This window comes from Sus scrofa, chromosome 7 (assembly GCF_054392235.1).
Source record: "Sus scrofa isolate SSC_HxYL_T2T_F1_AM1 chromosome 7, Sscrofa_HxYL_maternal_Yorkshire_Landrace_v2.0, whole genome shotgun sequence".
NCBI classification, from domain to species: domain Eukaryota; kingdom Metazoa; phylum Chordata; class Mammalia; order Artiodactyla; family Suidae; genus Sus; species Sus scrofa.
In genome coordinates, this window is record NC_139389.1 from 12,255,201 (window position 1) to 12,275,361 (window position 20,161).

Sequence of the window (20,161 nt, forward strand, 5' to 3'; positions counted from 1 at the left end):
ATGCCCTTATGTTAACAAGATGTCTGCACATTGGGTGTTTTGCCTAAAGATAGCCTTTTCTCTGCAATTTGAAATGTATATTTAAGACATCGATTTAAACATACTGTTTTAAGGTGAAATCTTCCGAAGTGATTCTCCGTATTGAAACATCTAAGAGAACTTTAGGTTTACTTTAGTTTAATGGATTTGTAACAATTACTCGTTGCTCCGGAAGGTCGTGTTTAGGAAATCATGTCACTGATGCCTTAAAAGGGAAAAGCCTGGGTCGACGCAGCTGCTAAGGGCATGTGGCCCAAAGAACACCAGCCCTTGACTTTGGCACCTCTGCCATCTCCGGATCCAGCCCCTACCTGTGGTTCACAAAAGGGGCCTGTGATAGAAAAGGTTGCCTGAGGGAGTTCCCGTCATGGCTCAGTGGTTAGCGAATCCAACTAGGAACTATGAGGTTGTGGGTTCGATCCCTGGCCTTGCTCACTGGGTCAAGGATCTGGTGTTGCTGTGAGCTGTGGTGTAGGTTGCAGACACAGCTTGGATCCCATGTTGCTGTGGCTCTGGCATGGGCCGGTGGCTGTGGCTCCGATTTGACCCCTAGCCTGGGAACCTCTATATGCCGAAGGAGTGGCCCTAGAAATGGCAAAAAGACCAAAAAAAAAAAAAAAAAAAAAAAGGTTGCCTGAGCTTGAGTGGGCTGCTTCCTCCATCTGTCCACAAATTCTAGCTACAGCCACCTGGGTTTTCCATGGCCTCTAGTCCTCCTTTCTCCCCAAGACAATGCGCAACACTCAGTGGCATGCTTGGGCATGGAAAGGGTTAGGGAACAGATCAAAAATACTTGTGTCTGGATTTTCCAGTCTGGCAGCTTCTCATCATGTGCTTTGTCCTGTTTGTGCCCAGTGTCATCTAGGGAACCCCAGTTACACCCCACACGATACCCAGTTGTGATGGTATCAAACCTGTACCCACCTATCCTCTGCCCCCACCCCGCCAACATGGCAATTGACTCCTTTCACTTCCTTTGGTCAATGCCATAGTTCCATGTCTGAGTTGTAATACTTGTAGTCTCTGGATGGCCTGAGGCTTTCCCCTGCAGGAAGGCAATGCTATTATTATAGCAAAAATGCCTCCAGAAATAGTCTCACTAGGGAATTGCCTTACCGGGAAATTTCTCTTAACATAGACACAAACCAAGCGTCTCATTCTAAAGAACGCTTTTTCCAACAGGTATGCAAGTGTCAGCCATGTAATTCTGTACCACCCTCAGAGCTCTGGCAGAGTAGAAAGGAAAAAACTACGACCTCAAGGCAAAGGTTAAGTAGATTGATTTAAAATGACCTGAGGCCCTTCTCAGGAACAGGGAACCGCAATTCATCTGATCAGATGGCTCAAAATACATGCAAATATCATGAGATGAGCCACGATGACTTCAGCTGGTAGTCCAGGACACCTTACTGTCATTAGCAAAAGTTCACTTTTCCTCCAGCATATCTGAAGGGTGGGTGCAGGTGCCCCAACAGATTTGTTCTTGCCATGACTCAGACTCTGTGTAAAAGAACATTAGGGGGAAGAATAACTGCCTCTCCCCCGGCAATTTTTCTCTTAATTGCCCCTGACAGCCTTGTGTTCACCTCCCCACCCTGGGGAATAGTGGCGTCTCATTGCAAGTCTGGCCCATGGTGCAAATGGAGACTCAGAGACAGTAAACCCCAACCATCTCATAACCTCCGCCAGCAAATGTGGCCCTGACCGCCCTGTGGTCCCTTAGAGGAGGTGGCTTTCGTCACCCTATGCTGAAAAGGTAGAGAAGGGTTGACCATTCGTGGATGGGAAAGTTGCCCCTGAGCAACCCCGTGGAGATGCAGAGTAAGTGCACTCAGGACAACCGGCAGGGGTGGAAACCCGCTGAGCCAGTGCTAGTTAGGATTCACTTCATCTTGACGTCATGCTGTGCTGCTGAGGAGCAGGGTGAGGCCAGCAAGGCACCTCGGGTCAGAATGGAAGGTCGCACTTGAGCTCAGGCCCTGTGTGCTGGCTGTCCCACTCTTCTCTCCATGCCTGTTGCCATCAAGGCTTCTGTGTTCCTTTGCTGGGGCTGCCCTAACAAGAGGCCACAATCAGGAGTTCCTGTCATGGCTCAGTGGTTACGAACCTGATTAGTATCCATGAGGATGCAGTTCAATACCTGGCCTTGCTCCATGGGTTAAGGATCCATGAACTGTGGTGTAAGTCACAGATGCGGCTTGGATCCCGAGTTGCTGTGGCTGTGGCATCGGCCGGCAGGTGCAGCTCTGATTTGACTCCTACCCTGGGAACTTCCATATGCTGCGGATGTGGCCCCCCAAAAAAACAACCAAAGCAAACAAACAAACAAAAGGGGGCCAAAATCAGGGTGCCTGGAAACGCAGAAATGTATTCTCTCACAGCGCTGGAGGCTGGAGGGTCCCAGTTAGGGTGTCAGCAGGGGTGCCTTCCAAGGCCCCTGAAGAAGAATCTGCCCCATGCTTCCCTCCTACAGAACTTGGCTTCTTTAACCTACAGGTGCATCACTCCAGTCTATGTCTCCATCCTCACCCCACATTTTCCCTGGATGTCTCTGTCTCGTAAGTTCGCCAGCATATTGGATTAGGGCCCCCCAGTGACCTCATCTCTTTTTTTAAGGGTTATCATAGTTCTTTTTACTTATTTATTTTTAATGGAAGACTCTATTTACTTTTAAATGTTAGGGCCACACCCATGGCATATAGAAGTTCCCCGGCTAGGGGCTGCAGGCCTATGCCACAGCAACACCAGATCCTTAACCTACTGAGCGAGGTCAGGGATTGAACCTGGGTCCTCATGGATGCTAGTCGGATTTGTTTCTGCTGAGCCACAACAGGAACTCCCTATTTATTTATTTTATTGGAGATTAGCTGATGTACAAATGATTCAGTCATACATGTTACCATCACAATTTCCTCGCTCCCTGTCTCACCTTAACGAAGCACTGGAACTGGGGGCAGTTTACAGATTTATTAAAGTGCAAGTACATTTTCAGAGAAGGGGATAGGACTCAGGTGCCCACAGGTTAAAAAAGAGGGTTTGACTCACTCTGCAGTAGCTTTTTTTTTTTTCTTCTCTTTTGCCTTTTTAGGGCCGCACCTGTGGCATATGGAGGTTCCCAGGCTAGGGGTCTAATTGAAGCTGTAGTGGTTGGCCTACGCCAGAGCCACAGCAACGCCAGATCCAAATCCAAGGCGCATCTGTGACCTACACCACAGCTCACAGCAACGCCAGATCCTTAACCCACTGAGCGAGGCCAGGGACCAAACCCGCTATCTCATGGTTCCTAGTCGGATTTGTTTCCACTGTGCCACGACGGGAACTCCTGCAGTAGTCTTTATACCCTACAGTGCAAACTGAGTGGAGACCCAATTTGACCTTCCTTTTGGTCTTGGGCACCTGATTTGCATGGGAAACAGGTTCGATGGTGGCCAGGTGAGGAAGAGGCGGCATTCCTTCTCTAGCAGGGAGTGAGCAGGCCAGGCTGGTCAAGGTGGGGGAAGGGGCATTGCAATGAGACGTGGCCAGAGGCTTTGGGGTTTAATTTCTTGAAGGACACTTGAAGCCTGTAGCATTCCCCCCTCTTTTTCTTGAGGACCAAATCTTTGGCCCCTTCGAATGCCCTGCTCATGTCTAACTACCTGCCTGTTTTACTCTGTGGCATCTGGGAATCTAGGTTATAAGGGAAAAGGGCCGACCACCGTTCTAGCTGCTTCCTGCTGAATGGGGGCATTGTAGGCCTCTGGGTTCCCTCTGCCTAATTTCTGTCAGGGCATTCGTGAAGGGGAGGTGTGGCTCCATGGGATGGCTTGTTCCAATGTTCTTAGGATGTTGACTCGTTGATAACTCCATCGAAGTATCATTTGAAAACTTGTTGGATTCTAGAAGAAACTAACTTAAGAAGCAGATTAAAAGTCAAAGCCAAAGATCAGTAAGGGAAATATTGTAAAGTAATGAAGCCATTTAATGCAGTTATATATTTAACGTAGGTGTAACAGACCCAGTGAAAAATAATTGGAAAAGTGACAGTTTGAGTGTTAATAGACAAAAGAAATCTAATTTTTAAAAATAGGCCTGAAACCCCATTTGGACCTGGCCCTTCAGGGAGACTTGTAGTCAGGTAGTTGTCTAGTTTTGTCTAAGTAGATTTTAACTGTTAATGTGGTGTTGGCTTATAAATTACAAGAGCTGTTAGTCATTATATGTTTCCATCTTTCCTTGTTATAAGAGGGGACCTTGAAAATGTAAGGTTGCATCTCCCAGCTGCCAGCTGATGTTCTGAGAATGGCTGGCGGATTAAAGTGTGTCTAAACCTTAAATTTTTAGCAATACAAGCATTTGTCTGGTATTACCTTGGATGTCTGAACCACAGCTATTCCATTTGTCTTTGAATTGTATTCTTCTCCTAAATGGCTAAAGCAGATGTCACTGTTAATGAGCTCAGTGTTTTCCTAGATATGAGAAGATGCAAGCATTTAGGCTCATAAAAATCTTGACCTGAAAATACCTAACTCTCGGAAGGCCCATTCCATCAGTTTTTCCAGACCGCAGGGCCCCTCATTCCTGATCTCCACCCTGACCCTCCTTGAGGGGCAGAAGCTGCAGCTGCTCAGGATTTACTCCATGTAGAGGCAGATGGCTAGTGCCCATCTCCAGTTCACAGGGCTCCCCATGGTCATACATTTGACCACAGTCTTGGGGGGGGGTATTTTATGATCATTTTGTCCCAAGGTGCTAGGAATGCTCATTCCCAGGTCTGGTACAGATTCGTTGACAGGCTACTCAGTGTGCTATTACTGGACAGACCTTATTCACAGTTGTCAAAATTCTCAGGACCACCTGTCTTTTTTCTTTTCTTTTCTTCTTCTTTTTTTTTTGTTTTTTTTTTTTTTTTGGTCTTTTTAGGGCCGCACCTGCAGCATATGGAAGTTCCCAGGCTACAGGTCTAGTCGGAGCTATTGCTGCCAGCCTACACCACAGCCACAGCAATGTGGGATCTGAGCCACATCTGCGACCTACACCACAGCTCATGGCAACGCCGGATCCTTAACCCACCGAGCAAAGCCAGGGATTGAACCTACAACCTCTTGCTTCCTATTTGGATTCATTTCTGCTGCACTGCAAGGGGACCTCCTGCACCACCTGTCTTATTAATCTGTCCCGGCCCAAGTAAACATTCCCTCTTGTTGCATTTTCTCATATCTAGAGTTAGGCTGATCTCATATGGAACCATATATTATTTTAGAGACTCAATTAGACATTTGGCAATGTAAGAAATAGCAATTTTGTAAAAATACTTAATAGTAAATAGTATAGTTGGTAGTATTGGTAAAGTTATAAATAGGAATTTAGGTTAAAAGCTTTTACCAAATGTAGTCCAGTATATCCCGCTTCACCTGGCTTTGTCTGTTTCTTATCTTTAAGGGAAATAATATACTGGCTTTGTCCATAGTAATATTAGTAGTGGCCTTGACAGAATTATATTTTTCTTAGAATGAAATTACCAAAGGGCTGACTAATAAGGGCCGTGGAAGGAAGAAACCCACCAAAGTAAATCAGAAGTACTAACTGTCGGTAACTGACTATAAACCCAACCATCTGATTGATTCTTAAAATGCACACAAGATTGTACCCATGATAGAAAACATTTGATTTGTGTGTGAAACAAAAAGAAACCAAGAAAAGTAACCATACTGTCAGGCCTGGCAGTCTTGGGATAGCTGTTTACTTATGAGGTAGTCTTCTTCCTGGCATCAGTGTTTTTCTTTTTTGAACCTTATTTTAAGGCGCCTATGGAGTTAGCAGTTCTCTTTATAGACCAGTCCAATGCAAGGCCCTTCTTAAGAGAAATATAAATTTAAGAGTTAATTTTTAAATTTCTTTGTGCCTGAAGCACTTAAGGATACCTGAAGAGAAACCTTTTATCTAGGTTAGAGACAGTCTTTCAAAGGATACCTTTCCCAGTGCATATAGCCCCTGCATCTCCCACGGCATCTGATCTCTATCCAAACGTAGATTTTAGCAATCAGCCTCAAAAACACCCTTAGGATATTTTTTTAATAATTCAATTAAACTTGACAGTAGTTTAAAGTAGTAAAAAAAACTATTCAGGGGTGAGTTTTTAGACGGTAAACACCAAACTCAGTAACCTTAGAAGAAAATCCATATTTATGGTCAGGGTCAGAGCAGGTGTTATTTACATTTCAGGAGACAGTTTTTATTTACCTAATAAGACTGTAGAACCCAGAGGTCTCCAATTTTCGGAGGGACCAGGCAGAGAAAAAAGAAAAATGTTTTAATTTTACCCACAGATATAAATCACCAAATTGTTGTAGTTCATTAAGTAACTTGAAGGGAAAGGTTTTTATATCTGAAAAATGAAGATCAAAAGCCAGCAATATGTCAAATTAAAGTTAAAAATTATAATCGTACTTAGCAGTTTTTATCTCATGTTAATTAATTTTATTCTTTACAAGTCCAGCTTTTTATTAGTTTTGTTGATCTTGTCTGGTGATTGAGAATGATAATAACAGTGATAATTTTAAGAAGTCTGTGAGGAAAAAAAAATTTAAGGCTTGTATGGTTTGTCTAGTGAAACGGGTGTCTTGATTACTGGAGTAAATTATAGAAAGTATACCGCAAATGGAAAACACATTTTTAATAATTTTCTTGAGGGCATCAGCCCTATTGCCAGTAAAAGTTTTAATTCACCAAACAAGAATTATGTTTGCCAGGGAGCCGGGAAAAGCCAAGCAGCCGTCTTGGATTTTTCACAGCCCTAACTGTTTACTTTAGCTATTGCTTACCCATTTTTAATTCCTTGATTTAACAGTAGACTCTTGCCATGTTATAAGAACATCAGGATGGCAAAAGCCTGGCAATGAAAGTGGAATAAACTTTATCCACATATACTCTTGTATTTGGCAGTGTTACCTGATTTACCTGTAAAGTAATTCCAGTTAGTTTTTTTTTTTTTTTTTGGAGGTGCCTCAGGGGTCCCCTGAAGCATTTCAAGTTAGCTAGAGGTCAGAAAAACTTTAACTAGAATTTTGACATTTGGAAAATTTGTTAAAAACAGCAAAATGTGGAGTTCCCGTGGTGGCGCAGTGGTTAACGAATCTGACTAGGAACCATGAGGTTGCGGGTTCGGTCCCTGCCCTTGCTCAGTGGGTTAACGATCCGGCGTTGCCGTGAGCTGTGGTGTAGGTTGCAGACGCGGCTCGGATCCTGCGTTGCTGTGGCTCTGGCGTAGGCCGGTGGCTACAGCTCCGATTCAACCCCTAGCCTGGGAACCTCCATATGCCGCGGGAGCGGCCCAAGAAATAGCAAAAAGACAAAAAAAAAAACAAAAAACAAAAAAAACCCCAGCAAAATGTTTTAAAGCACTTGGTCAAATAGAATCAGAGATCATCCTGAAATAATACTTATTTACTCAACCAAAGTATCAAAAATTTAAAAGTAAGTAGGAGTTCCTTAAGGGCAAAGAAATTTACAATTTATTACCAAAGGCATCATTCTAAGAAAACCGTGTTTTAACAGAGAAACCAAATCCAAATTTTGTACCAGCTTACTTTTTCTTTTTCTTCTTTTCTTTTTTTGTCTTTTAGGGCTGCATCCACGGCATGTGGAGGTTCCCAGGCTAGGAGTCGAATTGGAGCTACAGCTGCTGGCCTACACCATAGCCACAGCAATACCAGATCCGAGCCACATCTGCGACCTACACCACAGCTCAAGGCAACGCCAGATCCTTGACCCACTGAGCAAGGCCAGGGATCAAACCTGAAACCTCATGGTTCCTAGTCGGATTCGCTAACCACTGAGCCACAACGGGAACTCCCTTACTTTTTATTCTCGAATGCCTTAGTGTGACACCAAACATATCATAAGTTTCTCTGTAAAATGAAACCACTGTTCAGTAGTAAATGTTTCAGTATCTTATTTTATTTGGCGATGACCCAGCTATTCCATAAGTTTCCCTCATTTAACTTAATTCAGTACAACTCTAAATTTTAACATTACCAGATACCTGGAGAGACCATTTTCAGATATTCATAGAACCATTATTCCTAAAGGTTTACCCCAAAGCTCTTATTTATACCAAGTTATTTCCATTGGCAATTTTGCAACAGATATAACAAGATCTTATTTAATTTCTATTAAACCTTAGGTACAATAAAGGTGATATACTTAATGTTGAAACCAGATATTAATTTACTATTGAATATTTCTAGTTCGTGTGAATCTAGGATTAATTCTAGCCAGTTATCTTTTTTATTTGCTTAATTTGCTTTTCTTTATATTCATAATTTTTAAATGGCTTTTTTTTTCATTATAGTTGGTTTACAGTGTTCTTTAATTTCCTTTCAGCCAATTAAGTAGAGCTCTCTTATGAATTAGTTTTGGAAATGCTGTACATGCACAGATAACATACAAACAAAACAGAGGCCTCATAGTTTTTGCTGTAAAGTAGTAGTAGAGGGATGTGCCTTGAAAGTCACAGTGTCGAGAAAGTAGTTTATTGAGATAATCCAGGGAGAGGAGAGATCGCCGGTATTTTAGAGGCAGCCTCAGCAAGGCTGACGGGTTGTTTCCCATCTGAAATGACAGTCAAGGCAGGAAAGGGTGGTGGATGAAGGACGCTAACACATTACCTCTGGCAGATAGTTTCTGAGAGCTGGCATCCCTTGGTCAGAGAAAACCCTTGTCCTAGAGCATTCACCTGCACCCCCGGAAACCCCTGTGAGGACAGGCGTCCCTGGCTCCACAGGCGAGACTTTTGCAGGGTGGCAAAGGGATTTGGGGCCCCTACTGGCAGGCTTGAGAGTTGAGCATCCTCAGGTGGAAGCCTGCGTGTCCTCCGACAACTTCTGTCTGCTTCACAGAAACCCAAGACTAGTGGCGGGTGTCTCCTAACCAGCTAGCACAGTGGGCCCCCTGGCCCGCAGGTTTCACCCTGGTCTGAGTTCCCATGCTACACTTAAGATGGGTGGGTATACTTTATCTTGGGCTAGGTCGTTCAGCCTCGGTGGCGTCATCTTGTTGGAAGAGACCTTAATGGTGGCAGACAGCCCCGGCCTATGTCCTTTCCCTTGACGGAAGGAGCATGGCTTGTGCCACAGGGAGAGGAAGAAATTACCCTGGGATGTCCTGAGGGGACTGAGATTTTATTCATGGTTCCTTTAAAAATGGCTCAAGGGTGGCAGCTTCCTCAAGGGCGGAGGCCAAGTGACAGTAACAGAAAGAGAAGGCTGGGGACTGGGCCTTAGAATCCTGTGGGGGAGGTGGTGGCCAGGGGCAGTGGGCCGTGTTTTGCTTAAACCGATGTGTGCCTCACGTTGCGCAGACATGGTCTTGATGGGGACAGACGCCCTAATAGCCGGGTCTATTCCGTGACCCCCTTATCCTTTCATGGGAGTCTTTGGCAACGGCGGGGGCGCTACTTACATGGAGGTTCCCTGTCCCATGCCCACGTGATATCAGTTGACCTCGTCCCCAGCCAGGGAAGAGAGGTAAGGAATCCTTGTCCACCTTGGGCGACCGTTGCCAGGGCAGTGAGCTATGGTGCCTTTGGACTAGGTCAGGGTGCAGCCCTGACCGGAATTTGTCAGTTGCTTCCATAACCGCTCACCCATTCACCAAAGGTTCTGGACAGAGGAGTAGTGGAAGAGACAGAGGAGGAAGGAAGACAAAGAAAGGAAAAGGAAGGTGCAAACTCCTTATAGCCAACTTAGCCTATCAGTTGCTGGGAAACCAGCCGCGCTCTTGCTGAGCTTCTCCCCTGGAAGGAGTCGGAGGGGGAAGGAACCATCTGCAGGGAGAGGGTCGATGTGGGTGGGGCTGGGGGGGGAGTGAGCGTGTGCTCAGAGAGAGGAATGATCCATGAGCCAGAGGGGAAGAAAGGGCATCGGACTTTTTTCTTTTTTTTCTTTTTCTTTTCTAGACACATCAGGCCACCCCCCAAACACACCAGCACTTCTACAGCACTAGAGACTTTGCACCCTTTGTGCCGCGCGTCCTCTCCTGGGCTGGAACACGCCACAGGTTCGGGGGCAGACCTTGATCTGCCCGTGCTCCTGTTAGAGCAGTCCCAGCGGCAGGCACTGTCTGTGGCCCCGCACGACCTGGCCCAAGCCTGTGCCCTGGAGTGGACACCACTGATATCCTGGCCAAGGCAGCTGGGGAGCCCAGGGGGTGGCTGACGCCGCAGCATCAGCGGTGCTGGCTGCTTGTCCCAGGAAGCTCATCTTGGGTGGCTTGGCGGTAGATGAGTCAGTGGCCAGCCGTGAGAAAAAATTTCAGGGCCTCCCCTTCGAGCCACCCCCGCCCCCATGCATAGCAGGTCGTAGGTGGAAAATGAGAGAGGATCCCTCTAGGAATGGGGGTGTCTCACCTCAATCCGAGTCACTTTGGTCCCAGTCAGGGCATCAAATATGTTACTGTTACAACTTCCTCAGTCCCTGTCTCACCTTAACAAAGCACTGGAACGGTGGATGGTTTACAGATTTATTAAAGTGCAAGTACATTTTCAGAGAAGGGGATAGGACTCAGGTGCGCATAGGTTAAAAAAGAGGGTTTGACTCACTCTGCAGTAGCTTTTTTTTCTTCTTCTCTTTTTAGGGCTGCACCTGCAGCATATGGAGGTTCCCAGGCTAGGGGTCTAATCTGAGCTGCAGCAACAGCAATGCCAGATCCTTAACCACAGCCACAGCAGATCCTTAACCCACTGAGTGAGACCAGGGACCAAACCCGCTATCTCATGGTTCCTAGTCGGATTTGTTTCCGCTGTGCCACGACGGGAACTCCTGCAGTAGTCTTTATACCCTACAGTGCAAACTGAGTGGAGACCCAATTTGACCTTCCTTTTGGTCTTGGGCACCTGATTTGCATGGGAAACAGGTTTGATGGTGGCCTGGTGAGGAAGAGGCGGCATTCCTTCTCTAGCAGGGAGTGAGCAGCCCAGGCTGGTCAAGGTGAGGGAAGGGGCATTGCAATGAGATGTGGCCAAAGGCTTTGGGGTTTAAGCTCCTTGAAGGACACTTGAAGCCTGTAAAATATACACATACTCATTCTCTTTCTGATTCTTTTCCCACATAGAGGATCACAGAATTTTGGGTAGAGTCCCCTATGCTATTCAGCAGGTCCCTGTTGGCCAATTATTCCATATACCTCAGTGTGCCTATGCCAATCCCCAGTCCATCCCTCTCCCCACCACCTGTCCCTTTGGTAACCCTAAGTTTTTCAAAGTTAGGGTTTGTTTCTGTTTCTGTTCTGCAAATAAGTTCATTTGCATCCTTTTTTTTTTTTTAGATTCCACATATATGATATCATGTTTGTCTTTCACTGTCTGACTAACTTCAGTTAGTGTGATAGTTTCTAGGTCCATCCATGTTGCTGCAAATGGCATTATTTCATTCTTTTTTATGGCTGAGTAATATTCCATTGTTTATATGTACCTCATCTTCTTTCTCCATTCCTCCTTGGAAGGACATTTAGGTTGCTTCCATGCCACTGGCCTCACCTTAACCTGACTACATTAGCAATGACCCTATTCCCCCCCAAAAAATGGGGGGGTCATGTTCACATGTTCTGGGAGTTGGGACGTCAACACATCTTTTAGGGGCCCACAATTCAACCCATAATGTCTCTTACAACAATGGTGAACAGGAGTTCCCATCATGGCTCAGCAGTAACGAACCTGACTAGTATCTGTGAGGACATGGGTTTGATCCCTGACCATCTCGGGTGGTCTCGGATCTGGTGTTGCCATGAGCTGTGGTATAGGCTACATATGTGGCTTAGATCCCGAGTCGCTGTAGCTGTGGTGTAGGAGTCCAGCCCCTGCAGTCAGGGGGTTTTGAAGAGGAGGGTGGCAGGCGCAGAAAGAACGGAGACGCATACACTCTCGAGTAGTGCTCAAGCAGTCTCAAATTTATTGGTGAACAGTGGCCACTTATATAGGAAAAAATTTAAGCTTACATCAGCGGTAAAAGATGACTATCTTGAAATGTTTCCAGAGTTACGGATTAAATTTAAAGATTAAGAAGCAACTGTTCCAAAAATGATAGATGAAGTTTACAGATTACAAAAGGGGCATGATCTGTGTAAAATACACCCTAAACCTATTAAAAAGTAAACAAGCGAAAGCTAGAGGCACATCCAGGTCACAAACAACCTTGTAAATGTCACGCACACCTCATTGTCCTTTAACACAAATGTCTATTTACTACCTAGCAACAATCTTACTTTAACGTCTAATATTATGATAGATTTTTATACTTAGACAATAAAGTAATAATAATCATCAATTCCTAATGCCTACATACTATATTGTAAAAACTAAATAATTGTGCTGCCTAAATAAAGCATGCCAATATTATCTAAGATCATCATATGAAAAAACAGAAACCTCCCCAGAAGCTATTAGTTTGGAAGTAGACAGCACGGAGCCATAGCGCCAAAGATAAACTAAAGGCTAATAAACAAAAATAGGTTGAAGCTTAAATAGAGAAAAATAAATTCCTTTCTTAAGGCAAAAAGAACACAGAGTTAAGGCACAGTAAGCAAGGCATGGATCAATTATTGAAAACAAAAGAACAGAAGCCAAAGGTATGTATCTCCAGGCACTGGTCTCTAATGCCTGGTGGGGGTTTCGAGGCCTAGTGGATGTGCTGCTTTGCAGAGCCTTCTTCGGAACCTCCTGGACTCTGTCATCAGGCAGATTCCTTTCTTCAGAGTCCCCTGGACTCTGTCGTCAGGTGGACTCCCTTCTTACAGCACGGCTCCCAGCACTGCATCTCCGATTTAACCCCAACGTGGGAACTTCCATATGCTGCACAGAGAAAAAAAAATGGTGAATAATTCTAAACCTTGAAAGGCACATTCAGAGCCAGTGCCAAGTATCCATCACTGAGCAACAAACCATCCCAAAACTGAGTGGCTTAAAACCAGAACAATGTCCATTGCTGATACTTTTGCAGCCTGGGCTGGGCTCCGCAGGGCAGCCCTGCTGCCATTTTGCCAGTGGTCACTTACGTGACTGCATTCAGCTAGTGGCTCAGGTGGGAGCAGGACTTAGCTGGAAGGCTGGGCTTCTCTGAGCTTTTTCTTCTTCGAGTGACCTCTCCCAGTGGTCTCTCTAGAGGGGCAGCTGGACTTCTTCATGGTGGCTCAGAGAACAACGTGGGAGCTGCTAGCCCTCCTTCAGCTTAAATCTGGAGTTGGGCACAGCATCATTTCTATACCATTTTATAGGGAAAGCAATTTCCAGGGCCAGCCCAGATTCAAGGGGAAGAGAGAACCCAAGGGCATGAAACCAAGAGGAAGGACCAGTGTAAGACCACCAGTGTAGGAGCCCATCACAGCCCAGTAAAATACAGGGGTAAAGCCTTATCCTTACACATCACAGAAGGGAGAAATGGAGATATAGGATGAGGACCTGAACCCCCTCCCTCTTAACTGATGAATTCCACATTACATAGTCTAAAAACTAAGATTTCAGCTAACAGACGCTTCAGGCTTTCTTCTTCCAGGAAAATATCATGACCCTGTTATATAGCCGAAGTGTCCAGCTAGACAAAGGCAGCCTTTTCAACTGTATGTCATTAGCACCCCTTTCAAAGAGGCTTTTCGAAATGTGCCACCTTATGTCTCAAAGGTCTGCTCTGCCCCCATCTATGGGCTGACACCATGCCTCTTCTTCCCTGGTCCCCTCACCCTGCTGATCACAGGCCAACCTAGGAAGAGCTCAAAGGGACTCATGGGGACACAGCTGCAGGAGAAAGCCTGTAATTCAGATGATTAAGTAGGCGTCCCCACCTCCTGGCTTGTGCGCACTCTTCCTCCTTCCTGTAATAGAGTTTTTAGAAATGGTGAAATTTCAAAATTCCAAGGCTGAGATCTTTTTTTTTTTCTTCAGAGGGCTCTGTAAAAATTATTCTTAATTTAACATACTTATAAATAGAACAACGAGTCAACTGTATTTAGAAGTTTAAGAAAAGATTAGATTTTATAATCTGCCATTTTAATACATTAAATATTAACTTTAAAAAACAAAGTAAACCTGGGAGTAGTCTCTCTGTGCGGAAAAACACTCTCAAAGGTGCCAAAAAATTTACGTCTTTATTTAATATGTATGACTCCCTCTGGGCCACTATCAGTAAAGTGATAGTTTGGTAAATTGTTTTATAGCTACTGCCAGACATGAGTAATAAGTGGTAATTATGAAGGATGGGTAAAAGGGGGAATGTGCTTTTGTATAAGGTAATGCAGAAACGGTTCTCAAGGAGACAGTGAGGCGTTTTGATTGAAAATTTGGATTTCAAAATTGGTGACCTCCATCCAAACCTTAACTTGCCATCAGCTCCTGCTTTTGGGTAAATCCCTGAAGCTCTCTGTATTCCCTGGACACCCATGACAGAGCACCACAGCCTGGGTGGCGTGAAAGAAGAAAATGTATTGTCTCACTGTTCTGGAGAAGAAAGCATTCTCATCTCTTCCTAGCTTCCGGTGGTCTGCCAGCGATCTTGACATTCCTTGGCTCAAAGATGCAACACTGTAATCCTCCATCTTCACGTGGCAGTCTCCTATGTCTCTGTCTTTGCATGGCCGTCTTATAAAGACTCTAGTCCTGGTGGATCAGGGACCTTCCCTACACCAGTATGACTTAGCAACTCATTGCATCGGCAATGACCCTATTCCCCAATACAGACACATTCTGAGACAACCTCAGGAGGTTAAGCTTTCAACATATGAATTTTGGGGGGAAATAATTCAACCAGTGGCACTCTCCGAGGGAAGTTACTGCCTAGCTCAAAGGTTTGCACAAGGAAAAATTAGGGTACAGGTGCCATGCACAAGGCATACCAGCTGACATAGAAGATATACACCATAAATGGTAATTAGTATAGGAATGAGTCAATATGAAGTCATTGCAACTTTGTAAGGTACAAATTACAAATTCAAAAATTATAATGTATCTTCATGGAGAAATTGTGGAAGATGTCTTCTTTTAAACATGCATGGAGTTCTCCTGTGGCGCAATCGGTTAAGGATCCAGCACTGTCACTGCAGCATCTTGGGTTGTCGCTGTGGTGCAGGTTCAGTCCCTGGTCCAGGAACTTCCACACGCCATAGGCATGGCCAAAACATAAATAAATAAAAAATAAAAACGCATTGAAGATTACTCATGTTAGAGCTGAACTTTGTTTATCGCAATGACCATCAATAGTATGTCAGCATAGAATCTATCCAAAAATTAGAAGATGGCTGTGCAAAAAAATGACAGCAATTCCCAAAAAGCAGCAGTGGATGGTGCAAACTCACTGCTTTGGGGCTGGGGATTTAAAATGGTTGCTTCCAACTTTGGGTTCTTTTCAAGGCTAGTTATCTGGTCAATGAATTAGGGAAGCCCTTCTCTTGCACTTAAGACTTTCAAACTTTGTTTATTATAAGTAGCTCTGCCCTCGTCATTAAGGTATTTCTCACCAGGTGTCCAGCGGTGGAATGGAGAGGAAATAACAGGAAGTGACATCACTGAATTTTGAAATATATGTGCGTTGTGGAGGATTTCCTGTTTCAGTTACCATGAAAAAGTTGTTAAGGAATGTTAAGGACTGAATGTTTGTGTTCACCCAAAGTTCAGATACGGAAGCCCTAACCTACAGTGTGATGGTGTTTGGAGGTGGGGCCTTTGACAGGTGACTGGGTTTAGATGAGGTCATGAGGATGGGACCCTGATGATGGTGTTAGTGCCCTTATGAGAAGAGGAAGAGGCCAAGTGCTCTCTCTCTGCTCTGTGAGGGTACCATGAGAAGATACCTGTGTACAAGCCAGGTAGAGAGCCCTGAATCTTCTGGTACCTTGATCTTGAACTTCCAGCCTCCAGAACTGTGAGAAATAAATGTCTTTTGTTTAAGCCACCCAATCTGCGATATTTTTGTTTTTTTATTTTTAATGACAGCCTGAGTCGACTAAGACAAAGAGGAATAGGATAAAGTATTCTTGCTAAAGCAAGATGGGGTCTTAGAGAATATCTAATTTAGGGCTTACTTTAGTGATAATAAAATTTGAGACCCCAAAGTGGAGTGTTCTTCTCATGGTTACATGATTTGTTAGGAAGCATGTTAGGGGAGTTCCTGTCGTGGCTCAGCAGTTAAGGAGCCCAGCCAGTATCCATGAGGACAAAGGTTCAAACCCTGGCCTTGCTTAGTGGGTTAAGGATCCAGCCTTGCTGTAAGCTGTGGTGTGTAGGTCTCAGACACGGCTTGGATCCCATGTTGCTGTGGCTGTGGTACAGTCCAGGCGGCTACAGCTCCAATTCGACCCCTAGCCTGGGAACCTCCATATGCCTCAGGTGTGGCCCTAAAACGACAAAAAAAAAAAAAAAAGAAAAAAAAAAAGAAAGCAAGCATTAAAAAAAAGCAAAAAAAAAGCAAAGAAAAAAGTTAGAAAAAGACTATGTAAGGCAAACACAATAATAGGAATGGAATTGATGCTGAACTGTCTTTTCTAGCAATGAATAATAGTTGTGAACAGGTACGTGAATGAGTAGGGGAGTGGGAGAGAGATCCTATTTATCTATGTAGAGCTTCACATGAATTCTGTTACTTTCCTTTTGGCTATGCAATAAGTTTGCACTTGGCCAACTTCTTTTGAAGTTAGATGTGGCCATGTGACTCACATGGCTAATGAAATGTGAACGGCATGGGCATGTAGCACTTTCAGGAAGCAACTTTACAGCTTTTGCACTGTTTGCCAGATTTCCTCTCTTGGTGATAATGGAAGCACAGGCTGAGATGCGACCTCCAGAAGGCTGAGTCCCAGAGTTACCACCATGAGCAGTGCCTCTTGCTAAGTGGAATAGTCATAGGAGCAAGAAATCCTTGTAGGCTGTGTTAAGTACCTGAGTATAATCCAGCCGATCCAGATGGATAGTTTTAATAAAAATTTGCATCTAAATGAAATGTTTGATGCTTAAGAATTACAGATATAATGTATTGAAGTTGTTTTAATGAGTTGTGTCAAATGGAAATTGTAGTTCAACCCCAAGGAAAAATGAATAGAGCCTTAGGGCCACATTTTGGAAATAATAAAATAGACATTTTGATTTCTATGATTTCGTGGTAGAGAAATGTGATCAGGAAAAGCCTTTTCTCCCAATGCAATTCATTTCATAAAGCTTGAAATGGACTACAGTAGGATAAATTCCTGAGGGGGACATGGAATACAAGTAGGAATTCAAGGACAAAAAGAAACAATATGAAATTTCAACTCTAAACTCAAGAGTTTTTTTCGTGTATTTTTCAAGTGAATGATGATGGGCACTAAGTAGTTGTGGTGTTAGTTTTCGTTTGATGTGTTTTAAAATGATGTAAAATAGAGCTGCTATTTGACCTAGCAATCCCACTCCTGGGCCTATATCCAGCGAAACCATAATTCAAAAAGATACATGTACCCCAGTGTTCACTGCAGCACTATTTACAATAGCCAAGACATAGAAGCAACCTAAATGTCCATCAATAGAGGAATGGATAAAGAAGATGCTGGAGTTCCTGCTGTGGCAAAGTGGGTTAATGATCTGACTTGTCTCTGTGGAGGCACCAGTTTGATCCCCAGCCCAGAGCAATGGGTTAAAGGATCCGGCATTGCTGCAGCTGCAGCTAGGTTACAGCTGTGGCTTGGATTCAATCCCTGGCCCAAGAACTTCCATGTGCCACTGCAAGGGGAAACTGAAACAAACAAACAAAAAACAAAAACAAAAAAAAAAGATGTGGTACATATATATAGTGGAATATTAGCCATAAAAATGAAATAGTGCCATTTGCAGCAACATGGATGGACCTAGAGATTATCATACTAAGTGAAATAAGCCAGACAAAGACAAATACATGATTTCACTTATAGGTAGAATCTAAAAAAAAGAGAGACAGATGCAAATGAACTTATTAAAACAAAAATAGGCTTAACTGACAGAAATAAACTTATGGTTAAAAAGGGGGAAATGGAGCGGGGAGGGATAAATTAGGAGTTTGGAATTAACATATCCACACTACTGTATATAACATAGTGTAACCAACAAGGACCAACAAGGACCTAACTGTATAGCACAGGAAACTATACTCAATATTTTATAATACCTATAAGGGAAAAGAATCTGAAAAAAAATAGATAAATATGTATCTATAACTGAATCACTTGGCTGTATTTTGAAACTAACACAACACTGTAAATGAACTATACTTCAATTTAAATAAATTAAAAAAGGAGTTACCATCATGGCTCAGCAGAAACGAATCTGACTTGATCCATGAGGATGCAGGTTCGATCCCTGGCCTCACTCATGGGGTTAAGGCTCCGGCGTGGCCGTGACCTGTGGTGTGGGTCAAGGACGTGGCTTGGATCTGGCATTGCTGTGGCTGTGGTGTAGGCCGGCAGCTGCAGCTCCTATTCGACCCCTAGCCTTGGGAACCTCCATATGCCGCAAGTGCGGGCCTAGAAAGTAAAAAATAAAAAAATAATAATTAAAAAAATAAGAAAATTAAAAGAAAAAAAGGATAAAAATAAAACGATATAACATTTTCCCTTGAAATTAGCTAGAAATGACATCTTTTGCAACTAACGAAAATTTTAGAATTCAATTAAAAGTATGCCAGAGAATAAATAGTTTTATAAAATTTTGGAGGGATACTTAAAAAAATTGGAAGGTGACAGTTCTTATCTGTCTAGGGTAGGGTGTCTAAACCTTGGCACTATTGAAACTTTAGGCCAGATAATTCTTTGTGGCAGGGGCTGGCCTATGCATTGTAGGGTATTAAGCAGCATCCCTGACCTCTTTCTACTAAATGCCACTAGCATCCCACCAGCCTAGTTGTGACAACCACAAATATCTCTAGGAATTGCAAATATCCCCTGGGGAAGCAAAACTGTGCCCAGTCGGAACCACTCAGTCTGTGGGTAAATGCTTTTTTTGTCATTTCCATGCTCTTCAAAAGACGTGTGTTCTCCAAAAGCACTAATGCTGACTCCAGGATTCCCTCAATCTTATTTCTGTCCTTCTCCAAGCTTAAGAGAAATGGCCAAGCTATGACGGCTTATACCAGAGCCAGTAACTGATTTCTGTTTCCTGCCTGCTCCTGTCCCACATGTGTGTTTGCGATCCTGGTATACATTGAATTGAGTTTTGATGAAGAAGGAGAAACTTAAGTTAGCACTCCTCCCGGCTGTTTCATGCCCACTTACTTTATGTCCAGTGTTACGTTATTTCCTGAACACACCCAATAATGCACCATCATCCAACATCTCCAGGAGAAGAGAGCTTTCGATCTGAGATCTCACCGATTCTTAACAAATGGGATATTTTTAGTTCTTGAGGAGTAGTGGGTAGGGGAACAAAGATTTTATGGATCAATAGAAGCAAAAATAAAGGCAGCTCATGACGGAGATCAGCCAAGGAGAATAAAAAGAGTGACCATCCCCTTGTGTACATTCTGTATATAAACCAGCTTGAACTGAGTGCCGAGGTCTCTGTTCACTAACTCAAAAGGAGGGAACCTCCTTAAACATCTGCAGAAGCCAGATGCTGTGTGGATATTTGGCTCTTTTTGGTCTGAGTTTGGGGCTGTTTTTCTTGCATTTCTCCCATTTAACAACGGCAACCCTGCAAGAATAAGAAGAACACAGGGAACACAGCTCCTGGTTTGGAAAGTCTGGAGAAGCTTTTGATACCCAAAGGGTTATGAAAAGAGCCAGGAGGCCAGATCTGATTTGAGTTTGCCCCTCTGGAAGGAAAAAAAATCCACTGCTTGGGGGAGCCCAGAAGAATTCAGTGCTTGGTCTCTGACTGTGCTTTGCTCTCTGAAGAGGATTCCTCCCCTGTAAAAATGATAATAAATCATGGCTGGGGGAGATGAGAAAATCACGTTGAAATGCTCCCTTTTGCTTACTCTTTCTCTCTCCCTTTTTTTTCCCTCCAAATGTTCATGACCTCAAAGAAAGAAAAAGCAAAGGAGTCATCAGTTTCTCAATAGCTGTATGAAAAGCTTAACTCTTCTTCCTGGTGTCCCAAGCCACCTAGTCGCTGAAGGCAAGCATCCAGCAGGCCCAGTAGCCAGGTGACAGCAGATGTTAG